Below are 23933 nucleotides of genomic sequence, written 5' to 3'. Positions count from 1 at the left end.
ATAGGTAAGGATCTAGAATAAAGGAAATGCTAAATAATTCCACAGAGCTCCACTTTCAAAATTCCAGTCAAAAACCCATATGATCATAGCATTCATGTAAAGGACTGGGATATAGCTTTCAGGAATTTTCTAGTCTGCTGTCCTAGTGATATCCACTAAACTGAGCAGGCATTTTGGCAAGGACCTTGGGGGCATCTATACTTTCAGGGCTCAGTCAGTGAGGCATCGGACTTCGGCTCAGGTCATTGTCTCACAGTTGATGAGTCTGAGCTCTGCATCGGGCTCTGTACTGACAGGGTGAAGCCTGGAGCCTGCTTCGAATTCTCTGTCCCCCTCTCTCTCTGCCCCTCCCCCACTCATGCTCTGTCTCTCTCTCTCAAAAATAAACATTTAAAAAAATTGAATTTCAAACTCCTAATCAATTAAGAGAGATTGGTGGGTCGGTAGGTACATGATAAAGCAAACTCAGCCACACGTTAATTCTAGAATCCAAATGTTTGACATATGTCTGTTCACTATATAATTTTTTCAGATCCACCCCATGTTTGAAAGTTTTATAATAAAAGTTGGGGTGAAAAGGGAAATAGAAACACTTACACAGTTTGTGGGGAAAATATATATTCATTCATTTGGTCAATGGTCTCACATTTATTTATTATGCTAAATCCTGAGGACTCACTGGGGACCAAAGAGATAAGGTCTTCCCTTCACATAGCGGACAACTTAGAAGGGAAGAGAAGGTGAAGGAGGAATTCCATCAGCAGAAAGAGTTATCATTGTAGGGCCTCTAACAATGTCATCTTACTCTGATCACCTCTGCAAAGCTCCTCTCTCCAAATAAAGTCACATTCTGAGGTCCTGCGGGTTAGGACTCCAACATATCTTTTTCGCAGGGACACAATTCAACCTATAACATCAGATGATCAGCTTTGGATTCTAGAAAGATCCTTCTGGCTGCAATGTGAAGAACACATCTCCCTAAACACCGTTAGGTGGTGTTTGTAGAAATCTTCACAGGAGATAGTAGTGACTGGACAACAATCATGGCAATAATGTAATAAGGAAGAAGAGAAGTGGGAAGAGGAGACATCTCAGGGTCTAGTCCCCGATGTGGTTTGATGATTGAAGGGGTGTGAGCTGGGAGAGGAGGAGGGCTTCTACCTAGAGGAGGCAGGGTCCCAAGTTTCACCCAAACCCCATTCCCAACAAGTGTGTTCGTGTGGCCTTCATGAAACTTATCGTCAGCACAGGGAAGTGTCCCCACTTCCTGGTTCTCCATGTCCGGGAGCCTCACTTCTGCCCTGAGATGCACCTCCTCAGGCCACCACACCTCCGTTCAGTAAGAACTCAAATTACCCATTCACTGCTAACTGATAGATCATTTGGTTCACTCTAAGTTCTGGAGGAAAATCTCCTGTTTATTTCTGGAATCATCAAACTTCCATTTCATGTTCTTCTTCCCTGGAAGGTATTTATATGTGTGTTTTTCTTTCTTTCTTTCTTTCTTTCTTTCTTTCTTTCTTTCTTTCTTTCTTTCTTTCTTTCTTTCCTTCTTTCTTTCAAGGAAGCTTGGTCTCAGTGCTATACAGAGGATGCTTTTTACTCCAAAGATCTGCATGAGACTAGTCGCAGTTAGGTAAAAACTGTCTGCCTTCTGGAATTCAGCACAGTTGCATGTGAATTAAGTTCAGTTTCCACCCAGAAATGTACATATAACCTTAGAAATTTAGGCAGGAACACTGCCTAAATTTTAGGTACCCCCCAACAGATATCTTCCTCTTCTTTGTAGCGGTAGAAACCCCAATTATCTCAGGTGGGCATGTGTCTGTCCAGAATAATGTCCACATGTCTCAGGCACCTTTATCACTAGGTGTGGCCAAGTGACCAGGTTCTGGCCAAGGAGATGTTAAAGGAAGCCAAGAGTGCAACTCCCAAGAAGTATCTTTGAAAAAAGGTCTTTCTCTTTCCCCTTACTCACCCCGCTGGTTAGAATTTGGATGTGCTGGTTACATTTTGAGAAGTCCTCTTGGGCCACGAGGTGGAGGCTACTTGCTGAGGATGGAAGCAGGCTGAGGTAGGAGGAGCCTGAGCTCTTCATGACCATCGACCCCTCATACCAGCCTGACTGCCTACACTTATTTCTTTTAACATGTATTCATTCATTTTAAGAATAAATGCATTTGAGAATGCATGTGCACATGAGCAAGGGAGGGGCAGGGAGAGAGGGAGAGAGAGAGAACCCTGACCAGGCTCCATACTGTCAGCACAGAGCCTGATGCAGGGCTCAAACCCGTGAACCGCAAGACCATGACTTGAGCTGAAATCAAGAGTTGGACACTCAACCGACTGAGCCCCCCAGGGACCCCTGCCTACATTTATTAGAGAGAGCAATAAACTTCTCCCTTGCTATAGTAGACAGAATAATCTCCCTTCCCTACTCCCCAAAAAAGATGTTCATGTCCCAATCCCTAGAAACTGTGAATATGTTCTCAGTTTCATATTCAAAGTCCTCCATATTCATATCATTCAAAGTCCTCAAGGGGCTTTGCAGATAAGTTGAGAATGTTGACATTGGAGATTATCTGGATGGTCCCCATGTCAACAAAGGGGTGCTGGTGAGAAGGAGGTAGGAATGTCAGAGACAGAAGGGGATGCTAACAGCAAAGGTTAGAGGGAATGTACCTTGAAAATGGAAAGAAGGGGCCCCTGGGTGGCTCAGTCAGTTGAGAGTCTGACTCTTGATTTCGGCTCAGATAATGATCCCAGGGTTGTGGGATCAGGCCCTGCATCAGGTTCCGCTTAAGATTCTGTCTCTCCCTCTCTCTTTGCCCCTCCCCTGCTCATATTCTCTCAGGAAGGAAGGAAGGAAGGAAGGAAGAGGAAAAAAGGGACATAATAAACCAGGGAATGTGGGTGGCCTGGAGGAACTGGAAAAGGTAAGGAAATGGATTCTCCCCTGGAGCCTCTAGAAACAACCAGCTTTGCAGATCCTTGACTTTAGTTCGAGAAGTCTTATTTCCAATGCCCGATCTCTGAAACTGTAAGAGAATAAATGTGTTGGATTTTTAAACATGTTTATTTATTTATTTTGAGGGAGAGAGAGAGAACACGCACACATGCGTGGGGAGGGTCAAAGAGAGAGAAAGAGAAAGAATCCCAAGCAGGCTCTGCGCTGTCAGCACAGAGCCTGATGTGGGGCTCGATCTCACGAACCACGACACCATGACCTGAGCCGAAATCAAGAGTCGCTCAACTGATTGAGCTACCCAGGTGCCCCTAATGTGTGTTACTTTAACACTAAGATTGTGGCAACTGGTTACAGTAACAATAGGAAACTAATATAGCCGCTTGAGTGAGTATTATTTTGTAACCTCTGATATCTGCAGTTGACTCCAGTCCTAACAGAACTTAAGCCCGTGCACTGATTAAGCAGTTGAATGACGAGGACTCATAGGCAGGTGCGTGGCTGTGAGACATTTGGTGACATGTTCCCATTGCTGCCTTGGAAGGCATACTACCTGCTGACCTAGGCAGAGCGTGAGGAAAACATGGTTGGAAAATTTCAGAATCTGGGGCACATTCAGCTGCTTCCTGCCACTTCCCGGAAAGTCCAAAAGAGAGGGGAGCTCAAGAAAAAGCCAGGCACCCTAGAAACAGAATGGGGAATTTGTTCTGCTTGGGAAATCCTCTCTGTCTGGAGTCTACAATGTAATTTGACTCATAAACTGATAAAGTGGAGTCTTGCTGAATTAAAAAACCCAACGGGGCACCTGGGTGGCTCAGTCGGTTGAATGGCTGACTTCGGCTCAGTCATGATCTCACGGTTGTGAGTTTGAGCCCCGCGTTGGGCTCTGTGCTGACAGCTCAGAGCCTGGAGCCTGCTTCGGATTCTGTGTCTCCCTCTCTCTGCCCTTTCCCTGCTCATGCTCTGTCTCTCTCTGTCTCTCAAAAAATTAATGTAAACAAAATTTTTTAATTAAAAAATCCAAACTTCTATAATCCAGGCAAAGGCAGACTGGGTCGGCAGTTTTACTGAGGCCTCCTAATTTCATGAAGACCTTTATATCTCAGTTTTCCTGCCAGACAGTCCAGAGACAAATGTCAGGGTGTGGTGTTATCTTCTGAACCAAGCCCACCATTTCGTCTGATCCGAAGGTGGTGATCATTTGATTGAAGAGAGATGGTGGCAGACCATAGCGGATGATTTTTTAGGGTATGGGTGTCTCCAATATTTTACTTCTAAAGTATCATTCATTGTTTATCTGAAATTCAGGCTTAACTGGGAAGCCTGTGTTTTCTTAGGCTTTGCTCAATCTGGTAGTCCTAATGGAACACACCAGAAACAAGCATACCACAAACCCATGAGGTTTGTGAAGGTACTTGTTATATTGATAAAGAAACTGGGGTGCCTGGATGGCTCAGTCGGTTAAGCATCTCTTGATCTCGGCTCAGGTTGTGATCTCACTTTTGTGGGTTCAAGCCCTGTGTTGGGCTCTACACTGACATCAAAGAGATTGCTTGGGGTTCTCTCTCTCCCTCTCTCTCTCTTTCTCTGCCCCTCCCTTGCTCATGCATACTCTCTCTCTCTCTCAAAATAAATAAAAACTTAAAAAAAAATAAAAGAAACTGCCAAGTAGCTCACCAATTCCTAAAGCAACTCTTAGGAACCCATATCTGTTCCACTACCCAGGCAGCAAATCATCTCCAAAGCTCACTTCTGATGGGGCTTTTAAAGATGAGAGATAAGAAGTCCTCCTGCAGGGAGGCAGAAAGATACTGGGCAAGAAATCTTGTTCCAAAGCCAAAGGTATTCGGATGCGCTGTCCAAATAATTTACTGCCAGAGAGAAGGGTGCTCACCAACCCTGTTTCCCCAGGATTTGATCGCTGCTGTGGGCCAAGGACTTCTGGATGTCCTCCGTGACTCCCCTTTCCAACGGGAGTTTTTGCTGAAACTACTTTTCCTACTGCACCTTTGTACATTGCTCATTTTGAAGCAGATAACTATTCTTTAGGTTCATGGGTTCCAGACCACAAGGAGCCCTCTTCACTAATGGAGAGTTCTGGACACCACCCAAGATGCAGCCATTTGAGCTGAGGGATGTGCCTAAATGGAACTCTGAGGTTGTTGCTCTTGCTAAAAGTATAAATCTGTACTCCATGTGGGAAGAAAGGTATACAAATATTTGGGTGGCCGAAAGGGCAAGTTGGTTTTGTGGTGGTTTCCTTTTCTCTTCCAACATTCTGCCCCCTCTTCTATAGCAGAATATCTTCCATTGACAGTGTGCTGAGATGTCCTGACTAAATTACAAGTTTATTCAGATATTAGTACCTTCATTTCCAGGCCAGACAGGGAAAGCTCGGAGGGCACAGAGCCTCCGGCCACAAACAGCCCTGCCCTTCTGCACCATTGTGCCATTACCAGGAAACGGCTGGGATGCTCTGAAGGTAGAATAAGCACAGTCCACATTAAACCACTCTCACTTCTGACACCAATTACAAGTTTGGGGAATTCCCCCCACCATCGTGAGTTTCACAGGAGAGTCTCACATTGCCCACTGGAAGCTGCCAACCCATAGTTACAGTTAAGAAGAACAACAAAAATACAGATTACAATCAGCCAAGGGAAGAAGTACAGAGGGCAGAGTCCAGGAAAGTACCCGGAGTAGAGCTTCCATCATCCACTCCCTGTGTGGTCACGGGCAGCATATTCTCAGCATCGATGCGAGCAGATGCACATGGAGCCCTGTCATCGGTGGAAGCCCATCCACCCTCTGAGACTGGCGTTTTATTGGGGCTCCAACCATGTAGCCATGCTGGTTTCCCATATATCTGATCTGAGTCCCAAGCCCCTGTTTTTTTTAAAAAAAAATGTTTTTTGTTTATTTATTTTTGAGAGAGAGACACACACACAGAGTGAGAGCAGGGGAGGGGCAGACAGAGAGAGAGAATCCCAAGCAGGCTCTGAGCTGTCAGCACAGGGCCCTGACATGGGGCTCGAACTCATGGAACTGTGAGATGATGACCAGAGCCAAGGTTGGAGGTTTAGCCAACGGAGCCACCCAGGTGCCCCAGTCCCAACCTCCCCCTTTTTTTTTAATTTTTAAAAAATAATTTACTTATTTTTGAGAGACAGAGAGACAGAGCATCAGCAGGGGAGGGGCAGAGATAGAGGGAGACACAGAATGTGAAGCAGGCTCCAGGCTCTGAGCTGTCAGCACAGAGCTTGACGCGGGGCTCGAACTCACAAACTGTGAGATCATGACCAGAGCCAAAGTCGGATGCTCAGCTGACTGAGCCACCCAGGTGCCCCCCCAAGCTCCTCTGGAAGCTGAACTAATAACCCGTGGCCTAAAGACCTCATCCTAAATGACCTTGAATGACATGGACTTCCAGCATGGCAGCCCCTAATCCACACAGTCCCGTGAAGCTTAACACCCAATTGGAAACAGAGGACAAGAGCCAGACCACTTTCTGGGCAAGGTTGATGTCTTTACCACACAGATGCACTCTTCTGCACAATAGAACCTCAATTTTTTAAATGTTTATTTATTTATTTTGAGAGGAACAGAGAGAGAGAAAAGGAGAGAGAGAATCCCAAGCAGGCCCCACACTCAGCCTGGAGCCCGATGCAGGACTGCATCTCATGATGGTGAGATCATGACCTAAGCTGAAATCAAGAGTCAGACACTTAACTAACTGAGTCACCCAGGCATCCCTAGAATCCTGATTTTTAACTGAGCACAAAGTACCCAGAATCAAGAAATCTAGGGGTGTCTGGCGGGCTCAGTCGTTAGGGCATGCAACTCTGGATCTAAGGGTGGTGAGTTGAAACCCCATCGTGGGAGGTAGATTGTACTTAAAATTTTTTTTTAGTCTTTAAAAAAAGAAAGAACTCAACCTCCACCAGAATCTCAACCTCCCCAGTTGTGACCACATAACTAAATTCTAGGCAATGGGCTATAAGTGGAGGTCGTATTTGCTACTTTTGAGAAGTACCCTTAAATAGAGGCGCCTATTTTGCTGCCTACATGGGGCTTGAAGACCTGTCTTGGCCCATAAGGTGAAGCTTTATGCTGAGAATGTGCGCAAGCAGAGGAAGGGACCTGGACTCCTGTTGATGGAGGCACCCTTCACACGACTGTTTGGAGAAAACATTGGAATCATGTTTAAGCCACTGTTACATCGGGCTTTCTGTCATTTGCAGCAGGACCTAATTTCAGCATTTGCTTGAAACTTATTTTTTTTTTGAAACTTCGTTTTATATTGCTTACATCCAGATTGCAAAACTCTATGCCTACTTGTTACGAGATTCACTTTTAATCCAATTCACCCCATGCCATCAGACCCTCCCTGGCCATGGCCTCTCTGTGCTGACTCCTGCCTCGCTGTGACCCCTGGCCTTGCTTCAATGCAGGCACTTGATTTTCCATTTTCAGCTGAGGATCGGAAGGGACTGTTTTCTGATTATCTGACCATCACGTTTTCCCTGACTCACGAGTTGGAGATTGGACTTAACACCTAAATTTTGTATCTAAACTTCGAGGTCGTTTTCTTGATACACCTTTTTAAAATTGAAGAACAGATATTTGTTTGGTGAGAATGAAGACTTATAGACCTAAGACTTGATGTTTGCATTTTATCAAAATGTGCCAGGGTTCCCTATGCCCAGTTGCTTCGCATCATGTATACAGAGGCAGGATGAACACTGAATCTTTAATTTTTATGTTTTTGGTGTTCTGTCTGTTTTGAAGTTCATAAAACTTCCATCACAGCTTGTGCAGATAGCTGAGAAAATAATCATTAAAACGTAAAAGATGAACAAAGACTACTCTTTTATAGTACGAAGACAAGGATTTTATCCTTCCTTTATTTAAGAACAGCAGGACATGGGGACACGGCATCAGGTGACTTCTGCCACCATCTTCACGGTTTATCAGTCTTGGCATCAGAGCTTGGAGGAGGACGGGAGGAGTCATACTAAAACCCCAAAGTCTCACTTCTAATTTCTTTATGTTAATGACCTTGATGTTCTCATTTTCAAGGTAGAAGGGGTATGTGTGCGTGTATACGTATATACATATGTTAAAGAGACACAACGGTTCATTTTCTCATTACTACTCGGGCAAAAATCAATGTTTAAAACTTCAATATGTATCGGGGCGCCTGGGTGGCTTAGTCGGTTAAGCGTCCGACTTTCGCTTAGGTCATGATCTCGCGGTTCGTGGGTTCGAGCCCCGCGTCGGGCTCTGTGCTGACTGCCAGCTCAGAGCCTGGAGCCTGTTTCAGTCTGTGACTCCCTCTCTCTCTGACCCTCCCCTGCTCACGCTGTGTCTCTCTCTCTCTCTCTCCTAGAAATAAATAAAACATTTAAATAAAATAAAATAAAATAAAATAAAACTTCAATACGTATCAATGAAATGTTTCTTAACGTTGCTCCATTATAAACCTAAGGAAAGAAAACAATGTATAAATCCTGAAGAGTAGAAAAGTCATAAAGCCTTAGGAGGGTTACCCAACAGTAATTATTAGACAAGAGCTTGCCAGGGATTTGTTTTCCCAGTGAAAAAGGCCTTGTGGAATTTTCTGGCTGTAAGGAACCTGAAAACTTCTTGCACACGTGCCCTCCTTTTCCAGACAAAACAACCAAGACCCAGGGAAACCCACATAGATGCCAAGATCACCCTGCTAATTAACAGCAAAGCCAGGGGGCGCCTGGGGAGCTCAGCTGGTTAAGTGTACCACTCTAGCTCAGGTTATGATCTCACAGCTCGTGGGTTTGAGTCCCGTGTCGGGCTCTGTGCTGACAGCTCGGAACCTGGATCCTGCTTGGGATTCTGTGTCTCCCTCTCTCTCAGCCCTTCCCCGACTTGCACTCTGCCTCTCTCTGTNAAAAAAAAAAAAAAAAAAAAACAGCCAGAATCAGCACCCAGATTGTTCTGGCTTCTGGGTCACAGCTCTTTCAGAACATGCTGTGTCTCCTCTATGATGGATACAGACCTTTCAGATCATCAAGGTTAAGACGAAAGATCTCTTAAGCTGCAGCCCTGTTTAGATGCACCTTCCACTTAGATCCACTTAACTCATGCTCTTCTGGTTGGAAAGAAACTTGTATTCTGGTGAAGCAAAAGAGGTCTGTCTCCAGAATAACTCAGAAAGTATTTTTCCTGCCAAACCAAACCAAACCAAACCAAAGCACCAAAGGAAAGAACATGTAGGGTTCTGAAGCTCATCCACAAACACAGATCACCTGTGACGCCAAAGTCACATTTTCTCCTCAGAGGGGACGTGCTTGAAGCTGAGAATTTCTCAGTTCTGTACCTCCCACCGTACCTGGCACAGTTCTTTTTCTAAAAATTTGCTACAATGTCTTTTTAATGAATGAAGTATATAAATCATTGTTTTCTAGCCTGGCATCGTGCCCTTTTCAAAAGAAGCAATTCATAAACATGTGTCTAATTTCCTGTGCTGTCAGAAATATTGTTTAATCATACTGTTAAAAATAAAGACCTCCAGGGCCCACTGAACTAAATTCTCCAAACCACTAGATACTCTTTCCTCTTTGGGCCACTCAGCTGTGCAGCCGGAAATGGATCATGGAGGGGAGACTGACAACCCTCTGCAAACACCCTGGTATGCGGACTATGTCAGAAAGTGTTCGGAGAATGACTCCCAAGCTGAGAAAGCATTTCCAAAGCAATATAGGCACAAAGATATTTGAACCAGCGACCGTGCACTCCAAAACAGATGCATGGAGCACACTCACATTCTCTATCACATTTAGGAACTGCAGCCCATTCCTGGGAACCCAAGAATTAAGGTAACTATAAAACATGTGTGTCGCAGACTGGTATGCTTGCAATAGATCACATAGTTGGGTTTTTTTTTTTTTAATAAAAAAAAATTTTAGAGGCCCCTGGGTGGCTCAGTTGGTTAAGCGTCTGACTTCTGCTCAGGTCATGATCTCGCAGTTCATGAGTTCGAGCCCCACATCATGCTCTATGCTGACGGCTCAGAGCCTGGAGCCTGCTTCAGATTCTGTGTCTTTCTCTTTTTCTGTCCCTCCCTTGCTTGTACTCTGTCTCTCTCTCTCTCTCTGAAAAAGAAATGAACATTAAAAAATAAATATATAGGGGCGCCTGGGTGGCTCAGTTGGTTGTGTCCGACTTCGGCTCAGGTCATGATTTCATGGTTCGTGGTGTTCGAGCCCCGCATCGGGTTCTGTGCTGGCAGCTCAGAGCCTGGAGCCTGTTTCAGATTCTGTGTCTCCCTCTCTCTCTGTCTCTACCCCTTCCCTGCTCATGCTCTGTCTCTCTGTGTCTCAAATATAAAGAAAATCTATTAAAAATGTTTATTAAAAAATAATAAAATAAAAAAATAAAATTGATTCAAAAAATGTTTTTAAGTAGGCTCCATGCCCAGCAGGGATTCCAAAGTGGGGCTTGAACTCACAACCTTGAGATCAAGACCTGAGCTGTGATCAAGAGTGGGATGCCGAACCAACTGAGCCACCCAGGTGCCCCTAGATCATGTAGTTTTATGTGGATCTTCTTATACAGTAAAATACATATAAAAGTGGGATTAAGCTCACAGGGGTATTATAAATCTTACCTGATCAATGGTATTAGCACATTTCAGAAACACCCTGCATTCAACAGTCACATCTGAGAAAAGACATGCTATGCTTTTCCACTGAAAAATACGTTGCAATCTGACCATACAAGCTGAATGTTGAGGCAACACTCAGAAAACGATCTACTCGTCTTCTCTGCCAGCTGGTACAGTGGCAATGACCAGCAGGCTTCCTCTCCACTGATGGCACAGAGACAGCAAGAAATTGTCTAGGTTTGGAGTTTCTAGTCATAGAGAAGTTCCAATTATACCAATGTGAAAACATTTTAAATGAAGGCCTTAAAATGATCTTCCCAATGGAATACTACTTGGCAATGAAAATGTACGAACTACTGATCTATGCAACGGCCTGAGCTAGACCTCAGACGCATTTTGCTAAGTGAAAGTAGTCAACACAAAGACTACAATTATACTTATCCTATCTATAATTCTATTATATATTCTATTTATAATTCTACTTATAGAAAATATTTAGACAAGGCGAAACTGGATGAAGTAGATCAGTGGTTGTGTTGGTGGGAGCCAGGGGTAACTGCCAAAGGCAAAGGAAGACCTTCGGATGAATGGAAGTGTTGGAAAATTGGATTAAAAAAGAAATAAAACTGAAAAAAAGGGGGGGGTGCCTGAGTTCATCAAGCATCCATCCACCTTTGGTTTATGTCATGGTCTCACGGTTCCTGGGTTCGAGCCCTGCATCAGCCCCTCGCTGACAAAGGGGAACCTGCTTAGGATTCTTTCTCTTCCCCTCTCTCCACCCCTCTCCTGCTCATTCCCTCACTCTCTCACTCTCAAAATAAGTAAATAAACTTTCAAAAAAGACCTTAAAAAAAAGAAAAATGGATTCACTCATAATGTGTATGTCAATGTAGAGATTCACTAAAACACATCTACTGTATCCTTGCAATGGGTGAGTTTATGGTATATACATTCTTTTTTAAGCAACTTCTTTGCCCAACATGGGACTTGAACTCACAGTCCCAAGATCAAGAGTCACATACTTGGGGCGCCTGGGTGGCTCAATCGGTTAAGCGGCCGACTTCGGCTCAGGTTGTGATTTCATAGTTCATGAGCTGGAGACCCACGTTGGGCTTTGTGCTGACAGCTCGGAGCCTGGAGCCTGCTTCAGAATCTGTATCTCTCCCTCGCTATGCCCCTCCCCTGCTGGTGCTCTGTCTCTCAAAAATGAATAAAAAAAAAAAGAAAAGAAAAAGAGTCACATGTTCTACCAACAGAGCCAACCAGATGCCCCAAAGCCACCCCAAATTTGAAGCTCCCGATGGGGGTGCACTGTGCCGGGAGGTACTCCAATACCGGATCGATGCACAGAGTGGGCTGAGCAAGCCCTTATTCTATCTGCCTGCTCCCAAAATCCATTTAACGTCTTGTCCTTGGATAGAGGACGTATCAGATATGAAACTAATAAGAACAGATCCTACACTTGATCTTAGCCAAAAGGCCAAGAAAAAAACTAAAGCTGTTTTTTGTTTAAAAAAAAAAAGAAATGAAAAGAAATGGTTCTCTCAGGACCAGCCCAAAACTACTTTATACAACCAACTTGCCTTGCCTATAATTTCATGGTAGCCATCATACCTTCATACTGGGGAGACTCTCTCCCAAGCAGGGCGCTTTGACATATAAATCTAGATAATGTTGTATCAAATCAGGCTTGGTGACATTTCAAAAATTAGAATTGACAATTTCTTATATAAACATGATTGTTATTATATTAGCCAACCAGTGCCGTGTTCAAGAGTGTTAATACATTAACTTGAGAGGCAAAGAAACCACTTCCCTAATCAAGGGAGATGATGACATGGCTCAGAGAATGGGAGAGCTTCGGGAGCTTTTCTTGAACCAGGCAGCTGTTTAGGGCATCTCCTGGGGCAAGAGGAGAGGTATTTAGGGTGTAGGCTTAAATGCCTCCACTGACAACTGTGGTATGCTGGCTACACACGTCTCCATCACCACAGAAATGTAGGGAAATTATATTAGGAAAATTCGTCTTGTTTAAAGGCATAGGAATGAATGGAACATTCTGAGGCCAACCTGACTAATGTTTCTGTCCACAGCAAGTGGTGCTCAAACGGGTGTGCATTAAAATCTCCCGACTTGTTAAAAAGGCAGATTCCCAGGCCAGGCCCCAAGGCTGCCAAATTGAATGTCTGGAAGCAAGAGCCAGAGTCTGAATCTTGAAGGAGGCTCTGAGGTGATTTATGCTGATGGTCCTCAAAACAAAAAATGAAGGAACACTGAATAAAGAAGAAGAGAGAAAGGAGAGAGAGGGAAGGAAAATAAGAAAGAAATAGAAAAAAGGAAAGAAGGGAGGGAAGGAAGAAGCAAGGAAAAAGAAAGAGAAAGCAAGAAAGCAAGAAAAGGTAATGAATAAAGGGGACCCAATGGAAGTGATGAAGATACCTAGTCAGGCCTTGCATTAAGCACCTCAGCTGAGTTTAGTCTTTGATTCATTCCAAACCTCTTTGTCTCCTATCCACATCTCATATGTGCTTTCATCTTTACCTGCCTCTTAACCTTGCTTTCAGGTAGAGGAGTCCCCCTGTGGTGGTCAGATGACATAATTTGAAAGGGTTTTCTTTTGCAACCCCCCAGCCACCACCCAGAACAGGACAAGACTGAGCTCCAGGTAGACGAAACCTTCACTCACTGGCCTGTGGAGTGATTCTCACTTTGGGATCACTGCTGAGGGGCACAGAAGCACAGAGTTGGTTAATTTGACAACCCAACCCAGGATGCAACCTCTTCCCTAGTGAGGATTCCTGTCTACTCTTGCATGGGGAGAGAGGAATGCCCTCCCGTCTTTACACAGTGATCCACCATTGATTCCTTAGCTCCAGAGATGCCTCTGCTCTCAGTCTTCCTTGACAACAACCCAGTCCATGAGGAATGGGCCTTGGTTTTCTCTGGGAGATTCTGCCTCCCCACCAGACCACTTGGGTAAACATTGGCAGCCATGTCTGTGACATGTGACCCTCCCTCCATCAGTCACTGCTGACTGGACCCAGAGCAGACACTTAACCCAAACTGGCCCAATCAGAGCCAGTTTGCCTAGAAACTTGCAATTATTACTAAGATATTCCCATCCCAGTTTGGGCTGGTTTCTTACACAGAAAAGTAGAGAAAATTCAGGGGTGTTAGCACAGCTTTTTTTCCACTCAAGAGGAATGAAATATAGGTGAGAGAGAGGAGAGTTGTACAATGGAGAGGGTCCCCCTGAGGTGCCTCTACCCCATTTCTCAGTTCCGATCCCTTCCAAGCCCCTGCTGATTCCTGTACTTCCCTTCCATCAGACACTCCAGGATCAGTGAAATAAATAGTCTTATTGGGGTTTCTGGGGGGCTCAGTTGGTTGAGCGTCCGACTTTGGCTCAACTCATGATCTCATGGTTTGTGAGTTCAAGCCCCACATTGGGTTCACTACTGTCAGTGCAGACTACTTCACATCCTCTGTCCCCATTTTCTGCCCCTCCCCTGATTGAGTGCTCTCTCTCAAAAATAAATAAAACTTTTAGAAAGGAAGAAAGGAAGGAAGAAAGGATCCTTTTATATTTGTTTATTCCAGCTCTGACCTGCAGTCAGAGTCCGCACTAATCCAGGTAAGATCACATTTCCCTTTGCCTATCTCTATCTTGTTTTAACTCTCGGATCCCTTCCTTCCATAGACAGGAAAGCAGACCCCAATGTCTTCCTTATGGTACAAAATGAGAGCTTTCAAAAACCGATTTGGTATGAATTATGAACTATAATGTAATATGTTGATTGTATTTGAAATTATAAAATTATTATTAAGTTTTAGGTGNCCGCGAGATCATGACCTAAGCGAAAGTCGGACGCTTAACCGACTAAGCCACCCGGGCGCCCCTATTTTTATTTAAAAAAGAATCCTTGGGGTACTTGACTGGCTCAGTTGGTGGTACATGTAACTCTTGATCTCAGAGTTATGGGTTCGAGACCCACATTGGATGTAGAGATTACTTAAAAATAAAATCTTAAAAAAGAAAAGAAAAAAGAATCCTTGTCAGGGTGCCTGGCTGGCTCAGTCGGAAGAGCATGCAACTCTTGATCTCGGGGTGGTAAGTTAGAGCCTCTACACTGGGTGTAGAGATTACTTACTTAATTAATTAATTAAAGAAGAATCTGAATCCTTGTCATTTAGAGTTATATATTGAAATATTTATACCTGAAATGATACGATATCAGGATTTGCTTCTAAACAATACTGGAAGTCAGGAAGTGGGTGAAGGGATAGATGAAGCAAGGTTGACCTTGAGCTGATCACTGTTGAATCTAGGTGACTTGGGTTCATTGTGCTAGTCTGTCTACTTTTGCATATATTTAAATTTTTCCATAATAAGGAACTCTAAAAATAAGGATGGAAATTTATCCAGGGGAATACCTCTGAAAGAACATGAAACTATCAACATTCAAAAGTAAGAAAAAGCTTCTTATATTAGTGATCGAAAAGTAAGCCTCCAAAGGCAGTCACCCCTAACAGGAATGGGTCTTGTGCAACATGTAGCTAGTGTGTGAAAAAAAATCCATGCCAGGTGCGGATGACCCCCATCCCTTGAATGAAAATAGCATCTCGGAGCTTGTGTTCAACTCCTCTCTGATGATGCAATCTGAAATAAAATATTCTAAGATCTATAGCTTTCTTCAAATGTAGATAAACCTCATTTAACTATATACTTCCTTGTGTTGTCTGTTTTGTTTTTAAATATTTATTTATTTATTTTGAGAGAGAGTGTGTGTGTGAGTATAGAGGAGGGGTAGAGAGAGAGGAAGAGAGAGAATCCCAAGCAGGCTCGGTGCTGTCGCGCAGAGCCCGACACAGGGCTCGAACTCACAAGCCGTGAGATCATCACCTGAGCCGAGATCAAGAGTCAGAGGATCACCTGACTGAGCCACCCAGGAGCCCCTGTACTAGGTAGTTTTTGCATGTCATCCTTGTTCAGGGACCATGCTAATCTTGTCTGTGTCATTCCTATTTTAGCATATGTGCTGCCACAGCGAACACAATATACTTAGCAGCTTTTATTTTATTAAAAATTATTTGGTGAATTTAAGGGTAAGAAATATTGCTCAAAGTAGAACATTTTCCAAATAGGTTGAAAGCATGTGTGTCAGAAAATAAAGCATCTTGAGAGTTCTCCAATGTCTCCAAAAAGCTCACTGTATCTGTGCGTACCTTCTTATTTAGAGGAGCGAGTAGGAGGGAGGAGGAGGGAGGATGCCTGTTGAATATTCCAGAGCGTCTGATGATTCTTTATACATTCATTATGGTTGAGAGTGTGTTTTATGGGGGGTGGATCTGAGGAGAAATACTTAGTTTTCCTTTTGAGTGTGGCTGTCCATTTCACCTCCATGCCTACCCACTGTCAAGGTAGCCAAAGTATTATCTGCCAGAGGACCCAAGGGGACCATCCAGTCCTTGCCTGCTGCATTGCAGCCTTGATATTATGGTTACTCTCACACTCTGGACACACTTGGGGGCCCGTCTCTGAGATCAGGAGTCTCCAGTTTCCCTTTTAGCTTCTGAACGTCCATTCCTTTGTCATCAATGGTGTCCTGCCTCATTTGCTCTTATTTTCTTTTTTTTCCACTCACAGCCCAACATCTCAGATTGAGGGAGGTGTTTCCTTTGATCAGACTTTGCAATACTCCACTCCTGAGTGGTCTTTCCATGGTAAGCTTTTGCTCTTATAATACATGTGGACTCAAAACAATGCATTCTACCGTCAAAGTTCTGGCTCCCCTGCTTCAAAAGAGTAAAGACCTGCTCTGTAGCTCATGGAAACGGGAGGTCATTGTAAGGGCATTTTTTTTTTCATCAAAATGCATCAAGACTAAACAACAAACAAAAACTATTTCTCCATTCAAGAGACGAATGACGCCCTTAATTAATTACATCTTCAGGTGTTTGTGAATTAAATGACACTAAAACATTAGAATTACAAGGACAGCATTTAAAAACCTTTTTGTTATGAAATATTTACACCACAAGAAAATAAAGCAAATAATATAGCCGTGTCAATAAACCAGTTAATAGTTGACATCGCTTTTCCATGGAGCCGTATTCTTTCACAGAAAAGGTTATATTGATGAGAAGTAAAACCTAGATTCAGGCCCTTCATCACTTCTCAACTCCAACCCAAGCTAAATTTCAGTTAAGCTGCAGATTTCAGACCTTAAAATAAAGTTGTAAAGAAATTCAAATATTCAAAATATTTAAGTATATTAAATATTTAACTATATTTAAATTTTTTATCTAGATATTCAACAAAGAAGTTTAAATATTTTAAAGAAAAATAGAAAGGCTTGGGGCACCTGGGTGGCTCAGTCAGTTAAGCATCGGACTTTTGGTTTTGGCTCAGGTCATGATCTCACTGTTTCGTGGGTTTGAGTCTCATGTCAGGCTCCCTGCTGTCAGCATGGGGCCTGCTTGGGATTCTTCTATCTCTCCCTCTCCCTCTCCTTCTGCCTCTACCCCCATTGTGCTGTCTCTCTCTCAAAATAAATAAACAAACTTTAAAAAAAAAAAGAAAAGAAAAATAGAAAGGCTTTTCAAACCACAATTTCTTCTATGGGTTATATTTCTATAGATGTGACTGGCTATGAAACAAAGTCTAATATGCAAAATATAATTGGTTGAGACTAACATGGTAAAAGGTAAAATAGCTTGAGATCAGACATAAGAAACATTTTATGGGACCTATTTAGCATGTTCAGATCATAACTTCAGATATTAAATCAATAGTCTTGGAATATTTTGGCCTAGGACCCTCAGAAAGAAATATTTTTAAATTTAAAAAATTTTTTATTTATTTTGAGAGAGAGAAAGAGAGAGTAGGGGATGGGGCAGAGAGAGAGAGAGAGAGAGAGAGAGAGAGAATCCCAAGCAGGCTCTGCGCTATCAGCCAGACGCGGGGCTCAAACTCACAAACCGTGAGATCAAGGTCTGAGCCGAAATCCAGATCAAATGTCTTACTGACTGAGCCACCCAGGCTCATCTTGATTTTCTTAATAACATTCCTGAAAGCACAAAAGTTTTTAATTTTGATGAAGTCCAATTTCTCTGTTTTTGTCTTTTGTTCTTTGTGCTTTTGGTATCATATCTAAGAATTCATTGCCAAATCCAAGGTCATGAAGATTTACTTATGCCTATGTTTTCTTCTAGATGTTTTATAATTTAGCTTCTACATTCAGGTCTTTGATCTATTTTGAGCGTATTTTTGTGTCTGGTGCAAGGCAGACCTCCAACTTCATTCGTTTCTATGTGGCTATCTAGAATCCCAGTACCATCTGTTGAAAAGATTATTCTTTTCTAAGCAAATTGTCTTTGTCCTTTTATGCCAACTGACCACACATATATGGGTTTCTTTCTTTTTCTATTTTTTTTTTTTGTTTTAACTGTATAATTTTTTTTTTCTTTAGTATAGTAGAGTCTTAACATTAGAAGCATACCAACACAAAAACAAGCAAAAGTATTCCAGGGTAAAGTAGTTCAGAACACATGTTTATAAACATGTATAATTGTAGGGGGTTATTTCTAAACCCACTATCCACTGCTCTATCTAACAATAGCAGAATACACATTTTTCTCAAGCTCACAGAGAACATTCACTAAGATAGACCATGTTCTGGGCCATAAAACAGACCTCGATCAATTTAAAAGGATAGAAATCATACAAAGTGTCCTCTCAGGCCTCAGGGGAATTAAACTAGAAATCAATAAAAAAAAGATAACTGGAAAATCCTAAAATATTTGGGCATTAAAAGACTCATTTCTAAATAACACATGGGGTCACTTCTCAGCTTTTTGGCTAAGATCAAGGGTTGTATCTAAATAATACATGGGTTAAAGAAGAAGTCTCAGGAGAAATGTTAAAATATTTTAAATTGAATAAAAATGAAAATACAACTTACCAAAATTTATAGGATACAAGGAAATTTATAGTATGAACTCTAATATATATATATATTTCTAATATATAATTAGAGACAGGGAAAAATCTGAAATCAATATCTAAGCTTCCACCTTAAAGGAAACAGAAAAGAAATAATAAAAACAGACCAGAATTCAATGCAATTGAAAACAAGTGAAGATTAGGATCAACAGTACTAAAATCCGATTCTTTGAAAAGATTAATAACATTGGGGCACCTGGGTGGCTCAGTCAGTTAAGGGTCCATCTTTGGCTCAGGTCACTGTCTCAGAGCTGATGAGTTCAAGCCCCGTGTCGGGCTCTGGGCTGACAACTCAGAGCCTGGAGCCTGCTTCAGATTCTGTGTCTCCTTCTCTCTGCCCCCTCCCGGCGCATGCACTGTCTCCTTCTCTCCCAAATATAAGCAAACATTTAAAAAAATTTTTGAAAAAGTAAAGATTAATAAAATTGATCAAACTCTAGCCAAGCCAACCAAGAAAAAAAGAAAGAAGACACAAGTTGCTAATATTAGAAATGTAAGTGAGTGACTTAGTTTCTAGTTCTGCATGTAAGAAGTTTAGAAGTCACCTCTCCATCCTAATAAAAAGCTGAACAGACTAAAAAAATCAACTCTTCTTGGATCCATAAGAGAGGAGTGACACAGGGGAAACTGAGACAATAAGATTGGAGAGACGCCGCCTGGATGGCTCAGCTGAGCAAGTGCCTGACTTGATTTCAACTCAAGTCATGAACTGTGAGATCATGACCTGAGCGAAATCCAGAGTTGGCCACTTAACCAACTGAGCCACCCAGGAGCCCCTTACTCTGATTTTTTTTTTTTTTTTTTTTACTGTCTCTGTGGCTTTCCTGTTTCCAGAGTGTCATATATTTGGAATCATACCATAAATAGCCTTTTCAGATTAGCTTTTTTTTTCACTTAATAATATAAGTTTGGGCTTCCCCCATGTCTTTTCATGCCTAATAGCTCATTTATTTTAACACTGAATAATATTCAATTGTTGGAATGTACCACAGTGTACCCACTTCTCTGCTGAGGGACATCTTGGTTGGTTCCAAATTTTGGGAAATAAGAATAAAGCTCCTATACACATCTGTGTATAGGATTTTTGTACATACGTGTTTTCAATTTGTTTGGGTAAATACCAAAGAACACAACTGCTGGATCTTATGGTAAGAGTGTGTTTAGTTCTCCAAGAAGCTGCCAAAATGTCTTCCAAAGTGGCTGTACCATTTTGTATTCCCACCAGCAGTGAATGAGAGTTCCTCCTGCTCCACATGCTTACCAACATTTGGTGATGTCAGTATTCTGGGTTTTCACCTCTCTGGTAAGTATGTAGCAATATCTCATTGTTATTGAATTCCTTTTCTTTGGTGACATAGGATGTTCTTGATGGATTTTTATGTTTTTACCCAGTCTAAGAATCTTCTCTTTAAAAATTTTCAGATTGTGGTAAAATACACATAACGTAAAATTTACAATCGTAGGGGAGCCTGGGTGGCTCAGTCGGTTGAGCATCCAGCTCTTGATTTCACCCCAGGTTATGATCTTGCAGTTCATGAGATTGAACCCCACTTCTGGCTCTTCACTGACAGTGTGGATTCTGCTTGGGATTATTTCTCTCCCTCTCTCTCTCTCTGCCCCTCCCTGGCTCATGAGTACATGTTATTTCTCTCAAAATAAATTAATTAATTAAAAAAACTTTTTTACCATCTTAACCATTTTTAAGTGTACAATTTAGAAATATTAAGTGCATTTGCACTGTTGTATATCCGATCTACAGAACTTTTCATCTTGCAAAGCTGAAACTCTATATCCATGAAACAACAACTCCCCCATTTTCTCTCCCAACAGTCTCTGGCAATCACCATTCTGGTTTTGTTTCTATAAATTTGACTTCTCTAGATACATCATATAAGTGGGGTCCTACAACATTAAGTTTATTTTTTGAAAGAGAAATAGAGTGAAAGCAGGAAAGGGTCAGAAAGAGACGGAGAGAGAGGATCCTAAGCAGACTCCACATAGCCAGCACAGAGCCCCACATGGGGCTTGAACTCACTACCTGTGAGATCATGACCTGAATCAAAACCAGGAGTCAGATGCTTAACCTTAACTGACTGAGCCAACCTGGTGCCCCCAACAATTTTTAATAATTAGGTTGTTTCACTTAGCATGATATTGTCAAGTTTCATCCATGTCATAGCTTGATGCTTCTTAATTCTGTGTGTATATACCATTGTATTCCATTGTATGTATATGCTGTATTTTGTTTATCCATTCATCTATCAATGAACCCTTGGGAAAGTGCCATCTTTTGGCTATGAATATGAATATGTGAATATGCTGCTATGAACATGGGTGTGCAAATATCTTTTCAAGACTGCTTTAAAATTCTTTGGGATATATATCCAGAAGTAGGATTGCTGGTTCATATGGCAATTCTATTGTTAGGTTTTTAAGGAACTGCCAGACTGTTTTCCGTAGTTATGGCATCATTTTACATTCCCAATACCAGTACCCAAGTGTTTCAGTTTTCCACATCTTCACCACTTACTGAATACTTACTGATGTGGAGGACAAAGGCAAAAGAAAAAAATTAAAATAAAATCTCCTTATAACTTACAGCCCAGAGACAGGTCCTTGAAACAAGCAGAGTGACCTTCCTCTAGGAACTCAACTGCCTCAATGTTAATACTTTACTGATAAGAACAGATACTACACTTGATGTTAGCCAAAAGGCCAAGAAGCGATGCTCAATGTTAATTCTTTAGCTTAACATTAGCCTGACCTCCAGGATCCTGTAAGTCTCTTTTAACATATTAAAATTCATTTGGAAATTTCCTTTCTCTCTGCCCCCCAAGATTTATGTTAGTAATCATCCTCCAAGCATATGGCCCAGTGATATACATCTGAAGGGTCTCAGGACTAAGGTTTTATTAGACAGTAGTAAATGACCTTTTCCTAACAGTTGCTAACCCCTCAAGGTCCTGGAAACCTTACTTCCAAATTCCACTATCCTTAACGCCCTCTCAACTTGAAATGATATAATCAGCCATTCCTTACAACCCCAGTGCAGCTCTTTCTGCCCAAGGGTCCTGTCCCCGTGCTTTAATAAAAACCACCCTTTCTGCAGTGAAGATGCTTCAAGAATTCTTTCTTGACTATTCACTCTGAACCCCAGCATTTGCACATAACTACTATGATCTAGTCCCTTTGCAGATCTTTTTATATCCACTATCTCATTTAATCCTTACAACACCTGAATGAGGTCGGCTTTATTTTTTTTAATACAATTTTTATTTTTGAGTAATTTTGGATCTACAGAAAAATGGCAAAGACAGTACAGAGAGTTTCTGTATACTCAATATAGCACATCTGTCAAAATTAATGATCCAACAGTGATACATTTTGTTAAATGACGTTTATACTTTACTCATACTTCAGCTTTTGTCAAACGTTCTAGATCTGCTTCTCAATTGTCCTCTTGGCTGTAACTGCTTTTCAGTCTCTCCTTGTTCCTGATGACCTTGACAATTGTAGGGAATGGCTCTTAATTTTAATGAAAGCTTTTAATAATGCTTTTCTACCAGCACTTAGAATGAGTCAGTGTAACTTTTGGGGGAAACAAGATAAGATCTTAAGCAACTCATGTTTTGAAGCAATAATCTGAAATTTTCGTTCCAGTTCATCACTGAAGTTCTTTTCCCATTACTCTGTTTTGTCTTTTTTATACCCTTTCTTAAATCTCTTAACCTTAAGACTTAAGTATAAATTTTCCTAGTTTATTTTTCACCCCACGTTTACATGTGTTGAATTGTATTCTCTTTCTTGGATTCCTTGTTTTTTTTCCCAAAGGAAATATTTTTTCAGGAAGGATGAATGGATGATAAACTTTCTGAGTCCTGATGCCCATGCTTTTTTAATCTGTAATTTGGAGATAATATTACCTCCCCCAAAGGGTTGTTGACGATGAAGTGAGGCGAGAGTTTTAAGCTTTTAGTAGAGTGCCTGGCACCTTAGAAGCCATCGGTAAATGTTAGCTGTTGTTACTCTTGCAATGAGCAGGCATGACTTTGTAGTTATTAAGAGAAATGCACTCAGGCATGAACAAATGAGAAAGAATAATGGAGAGGAAAGTTAAAATGAAGAGATTTGATAGAACAGTAGAACCGGTTAATGCAATCCCTGCTAACGACGTCATACGTGTGGAAAAGGTCTGTGCGTTTTTGCCAAGCATTTTAACCTGGGTTTATGCTGTCATCCACGGTCCAGAAAGCCACGTGGGTGTTGAAAGCCACACAGCCCATCTATCTCCTCAGAGGTCATCAGAGTTTATCAGCTGTTGTGTACCCTTCGCATGAGTCAGGAGGGTTCTGGGGAAATGTCATTCTAGTTACAGAGACTGACAATTTAGTTCAAAGATTAATAAACACAAAATAACACTTGAGGAGTTTATGTCATGTCAAATACAGAACATGTCTCCTCGAGGGAGGAAAAAAGCATCAGAGGATTCTTTATACAGACCTAAATTTCTTCAACCGATTCTTTGTTATTCATGAGCAAGGAGAGAGAACAAATTGTTATGCCCGACACCAGATTTCGGGACTGGAATTTTGTAGTGTGATTCATGTAGCTATATTTAATATTTGCAGAGTCACAGAGTGACTGCTGTCAGAGCCCGGGGAAGCCTTCACCCAAGGGATCCCTTTCCTACCAGTGCTCGGCTTAGAGACCCTTAAATGATGATCTTCCTAGGACACAGAAGTGTCTTGCACCCTTAAATGTTGGTCCTGTGATTGCATAAAGACCAATGCTGGCAAAATACATCTAGGCCTTCATATTAACTTAAGAATGTGTTGCCTTTATAAAGATAAGGTGTTTACTGCTCTTGACCTTGCTGACGGTCTGTGACCAGTTTGGAATTTTTAATACTGGAGCCTCTGGTAGTTTTGCGCACTGAGGGTGGAATCCTGGAACCCAAGGTACACAAAAAAGGGGAAAAGGAAAGTGGCATTTTTAAAAATATGTAGGTTTGTCAAAATTAGGGTAGGATATTGTGTTTAAATCGTCTTGTAATGCACTTGTAAATGTTGATATGTATGATACTTAAATCGTAAAAGACATGGCTTCATCAATTTGTATGTTAAAAGCTTTCACAGGAAAGAGATAAAGGATAATGTGGCTAATAAAGGAAGAGCCGATAAAGTATTTGAAAGAACAGAACACTTCTGACGGCTTCACGACTAATGCTAGAAGCCTGGGAAATAAGGGAACACAAAATAAAACAGCTGGGTGGGCTCAAAGGAAATAAGAATGGCTTTTCCCCTTCTATTTCCCCCAAATAG

At 41.8% G+C, this 23933-nt stretch overlaps 2 non-coding genes and 1 pseudogene across 2 annotated transcripts; all 3 read right to left on the bottom strand.

Moving 5' to 3' along the window:
• Nucleotides 1-11908: 11908 nt before the first annotated feature.
• LOC144232674 (U2 spliceosomal RNA) lies at nt 11909-12099 on the bottom strand. The gene has a single exon (XR_013335485.1). It is a non-coding gene; the product is annotated as a U2 spliceosomal RNA (small nuclear RNA).
• Nucleotides 12100-15555: 3456 nt separating this feature from the next.
• LOC144232670 (U6 spliceosomal RNA) lies at nt 15556-15662 on the bottom strand. Its single transcript, XR_013335481.1, has one exon. It is a non-coding gene; the product is annotated as a U6 spliceosomal RNA (small nuclear RNA).
• Nucleotides 15663-21166: 5504 nt separating this feature from the next.
• LOC144232675 (U2 spliceosomal RNA) lies at nt 21167-21339 on the bottom strand (annotated as a pseudogene).
• Nucleotides 21340-23933: the final 2594 nt, after the last annotated feature.

The sequence above is a fragment of the Crocuta crocuta genome, unplaced genomic scaffold (genome assembly GCF_008692635.1).
Source record: "Crocuta crocuta isolate KB4526 unplaced genomic scaffold, BGI_CrCroc_1.0 scaffold84, whole genome shotgun sequence".
NCBI classification, from domain to species: Eukaryota; Metazoa; Chordata; class Mammalia; order Carnivora; family Hyaenidae; genus Crocuta; species Crocuta crocuta.
The sequence above is the reverse complement of the archived record's forward strand: the minus strand, read 5'-3'. Positions and strand labels throughout refer to the sequence as shown.